Raw genomic sequence first — 4,818 nt, 5'->3', positions numbered from 1 at the left:
CAATGGCTACAGAGAGGAAGCTAGCCTCTCTTAAGTTGCAATCAGGCTATGTGTCCCAGCCTGGGTGTAGTACTCGCACACATAATGCCAGCAAATTTAAGACCCATAATCCCAGCCTTGCTTATGAATTAATCTCAAACTCTAGAAGTCCCAGCACCATGACTGCATGAGGCTTTGGAGGGACGACTAGACATAAACCGTAACAGCCAGCAATGCCAAAACATGCAGAAGCTGTGGGAATCCGAAAGCTTCATGCAGAAGGTGGCTTTTGAGTTGGGTTTTGCCACAAGTGTGTAGTTGAGAAGCATAAAATTCATGTGACACATAAGAATTACAAGTGGAAGAAAAGACTTAAATAAAAAGAGGAAAAGTGTTAATTACAGAATATCTAAGAGTTTATTAAGTTCTACACAAGCTGTGTGAAGAGTAATGACAGCAAGTAATGTTGGAAATGTAAAGTTTGAATAGGGGAACAATGAAACCATGCAGTACATTGAGCCTTTTTATTTTGTATGAGAAATATGTTCATGCCCAACATTCACATAAACTTAAGCTGTTTCATTTTATATAAGAAATGTCTTATAACAAATATCCCTAAAGAACAACAGCCAGCACATAAACACCATCCAGCTGTCCCACGTACAATACAAGTGCTAAGGCAATGGCCGAAGGAGACAGTTCCAGAGATAGTCACTGCGCCAGGCTTTTTCTATGCTTAGAGATGAGGCACGTGGCCCCAGGTGTGGCCCAGAGCAGGAGATTCAGGGCTGTCACTGTTAGCTGCAAATAACTTCCCTGATGTCTGCGAAGCCTTTTCAGTTTGTCTCAGTGGGCTATAGGACTGTGAGCCTCTTTTATCTCCATTGTGCAGGGTCTGGCTGGTGGGCAAGTGACCTGTGGAGTTTCATAGAGATCCTTCTTGGAAAGGCCCTGCGCTTGATTTAATGCTCTGCTATTGCCATAGTGAAATTCTTCATATTTTTTCAACAAGCAATCCCACACTGTCATTTTGCTCTAGGCCCAGCAAATTATACAGCCAGTCACAGTAATGAGACATGAAAATGGTTGGGAAGCAGTGAACTACACTGTGGTCAAAACCCAGTGTCATGTATCCACAGAAAGGAGTTACTAAATTATGAGACCAGCACTGTGCTCATATAACAAAACTGATTCTGAGCTTAAATCTTTGTTATTGTTTTCCTCAAAGCCAGGACTCCCGCAGCTGCCACAGGCCTAAGCTAAACATCATTTTAGCCTTGTGATTTTCCAGATAATAAATTAAGGAAACACCGCCGACACATATTTTTTCATTTATACGGTACCTTCCAAACCAGGTTACTGGCACAATTGAACTCTACCTCTTGCAATCCTATCAAATTCAATTCTGAGAAAACCTTTAGCAATTATTTTCCCACATAAAAGTTCTAGAAAATACAACACCGTGGTTGAAGCATTAATGGCTTCCTGATAGGTATTCATTGCTCCTTTCCTTATCTAAGCCAGTAAGAATATTTAAGCCAAGTATTTTTTTTTCATTGTTTCTTTCAGCACAATTCAGAATATTTCTGCCATTCTCTTTACTCTGAGTACTGATATATCATTTTAATTATTTTCTCTGCTTATTTTCTTAAAGTTTATTTTTTGAAAGTTACAGAAGAATATAGTTTATTTTAATCACTTATCATTTCTCTGAGGCTTAATTTATAGAAGTGTCACCTCCCACCCTCTTTCCTCTATCCTTTCGCCTCTCATTTTTCCCCTAAGGCAAATATTTGATCGCCTTTTAACGTCTTTAGCTGTCACTTATTTTTGTATTTACCTACCCATCCTCTCTCATAACATGCCTCGAGGCTTTCATCATGTTCAGTCTTATCTATTATATTGGCTCACCACTCGGACAGATACCGATTTGCCTTTGACGAGTCACCACGTACAACACACTTGGCTTGAGCACGTTTCTCTTTTTTTCTAAAAAGAATTAGCTGTCTTGTTTAATTAAAAATTAGCACATCTATTACTAGTAATATTTAAATATTATTCATAATGTGCTGTTGCATTTCTTTTTCACAAACTTTGAAAGCTAATTTTTTTAATTATAGATTTCTGATTATATATATATATATATATATATATATATATATATGAAGCTTTCAAATCCTACCACTGATCTTACTGTAAATGTTTTCTTGTAATCTCAGCAGATATCTGTATCACTAATTCCTGTTAATTCCATCACCCTGGAGGCCACACTCCTCAGTCTCTTGACTGCGCCTCTTATCCTCACTGGGCTATGGCACTGGTGCTGTAGGCTGACAGTTCACCCAAGGCAAAATTAAGGGGATATCCAGTTTTCTGTATGGGTGGAATTTACTGAATAGCAGGTTTCAACATGGGGTGACTTGGTAAATTGTTTTATTGTAGTAACAGTTCTTGATTTTCAGAATTTTTAGATATTTTCTGTTGACTTGATCGTATTGACTACAAATGAAACTTCTATTGCTGCACCTTAGGAGAAGGCATTGGATGCTGAGTGTTAAATATCTGAAAAGCCTCAGTAATCATAATGCCATCCTGGTGTACGCAGGATGTACATCCCTGTGCCTGGTGTTCTACTGGCCATCGTCCTTCTGTACCAACTGGATTTGCAATCAGGGCCTCATCATATCGCCCACGTCCAGCCCCTCCCTTCGCCCACCCTACCTAAAGAGGCAGCTGGCCTTGCCATGTCCTAAGCCTTTCTCAGTGCTGCAGCCCGAACTGCATTGTTTCTTGGCTTCCTCCTTGAGCTTTTGGCCTCTTCACATCTATCTTGTTGGCTGACACCAATTCACCTACTTTCACGTCTGTCTTGTTGGCTGACATCAATTCACCCACTTTCACATCTGTTTTGTTAGCTGGCACCACTTTGCCTACTTTCCAACTTCTAAAATCCTATTATTATCTATTGTCCTGGCCCCTATGGATTTATGATTTTCATTCCTTTATTTCCATTATAGTATTTGATGCAGCAGTGGAGTTAATGATGTCTTAAACAAGTGTATGTACTTGCATTTGGTTTAAACTTTTAGGAAGTATCTCAAATCATTTAATAGGAGGGCAGAGTATAACTAAAGAGTAAACAAATCAGCAAATATAAACTTTTAGCTCGTAATCTAAATACTTATTACAAAGAAATTTTGTTTTTAATATACATTTACTACAGGCTTTTTCCTTTCTCTTTGGACTACAGATGGAAGCGTTAGACAAAGCCGATCAAACCTCACCTCTCTGTTAGTGCAGCCCATTTCTGCATCCCTTGTTGCAAAACTTATCTCATCACCTCCAGCTGGAACCAAAAGTGGTCTCTGCAGGCCCCTGGAACTTCCATACAATGGTAAGGTACTTAATGCTCTTCTGGGTAAATTGTAGTTTTTGTAAGAACGGTGATCATGTTTTATAAATCTCTTAAATTGACATGTTTCCGGTTATTCTGTTCAGAAACATTGACTTTTGATGAGAGGAACACCTATTTTCTTACTCTGTAGGGACATTTTTGCAAAGTAGTTTTGATAAAGATTGAGAGTTGATCACACCAAGGGCTTAAAAAAAGAGAAAGAAAGCATTTTGAACTGCTACAAAGAAAAGTAGCTTAAAAATAAAGCATTTTGTACAAGCACAAAAATCTGCTTAACATAGCTTCCCGGTTTCAGATAGATAGCTTAATATAGCTTCCCGGTTTCAAAAGTATTATTGCCTGCCAAGATTCAGCGGATATCAGGCAGCTATGTGGGGTATGAAGCCTTTTAGTTTAAAGCATTACAACCTAATTCCTTCAACTGACTAAAAAAATCCTTCTGTCTATACACTTCATGGCCCAAGAGATGCTTTCTCTACAATGATGCAGTTTGTCAGGCCTTGTTGGACCACGCTGGATAAAACTGAAGTAGTTAAGCTACCTGCGGTGAGATAAAAGCCCTGGGCTGCACTTTATTCCTGCTTCCAGCTTCAGCATTAGAAGTGCTAAAGCAGAGATTCTCTACATATTGTTAAATTTATCTCCAGTTGCTACAAACTGCCATTTAAGGGCATTGTTTTTGGTGTCCAGAGCTGGGGGCTCCACTAGCTGCACTTCATCTTGTCTGTCTTTCTGTTGGTAATAAAAACCCTTAAAATGTTTTGAAGAAGCCTTTTAAAAAGTCTGGATGTATTCAGGATGACTCTCTGTTAAGGGACATTTACTTTTCAACAACCTGTAGATTGAGACCCTCCTAAACTCACTACCAATTGCGCAAAGCAGAGACTATAAAAAAGGCAATCTGTCCGTGTCCTTGATTGAAGAATGATTCAGCCCTTACACTTTGCTTTGTAGGAGTTTTTGATTTTACTTTGATTTTTTCCTGCCATTTATCCTCAGCCATAAGAATCAATCATGAGTTTTATTTGCTAAATATCTAAGCAACATCAATATAGTTCTTTAGTTATAAAGAAAGTACTAGACCTGTAAACAAGTAGATATAGGATTGTATTTAATTAACAAAATTAATACATCTTGGTGCTCCTGACATATAAAAGCTACCATCGTAACCCCAGGGATTTGACATTTCACATGCCAGCTTCCTATCTGCTCATTTATCACCTTTCCACCAGAAATCTAAGTTTACCTGCACAAAAAGAGCAGCTCGCCTTCTGTCATCTCATGTTATTGTGTGAAGCAAAGTATAGTATGTATCCAAATACTTTACTTACTGTCAAGTGGCAAGGAAATTAGGAAGTTGCTTCCCTATGAAGTAATGCTAGCAATTTCTTTCTCAGTGTGCACATAATACCTTAGCAAAGCAG

The 4,818-nt window shown here is 38.5% G+C and overlaps 1 pseudogene; it reads left to right on the top strand.

Annotated features, from left to right (window-relative positions):
- The first annotated feature begins 222 nt into the window (after positions 1 to 222).
- LOC101578651 overlaps positions 223 to 4,818 on the top strand; it is a 20,068-nt pseudogene continuing 15,472 nt past the window's right edge.

This window comes from Octodon degus, unplaced genomic scaffold (genome assembly GCF_000260255.1).
Source record: "Octodon degus isolate 3935 unplaced genomic scaffold, OctDeg1.0 scaffold00055, whole genome shotgun sequence".
NCBI lineage: Eukaryota > Metazoa > Chordata > Mammalia > Rodentia > Octodontidae > Octodon > Octodon degus.
This window is presented reverse-complemented; position numbering and strand designations above follow the sequence as displayed.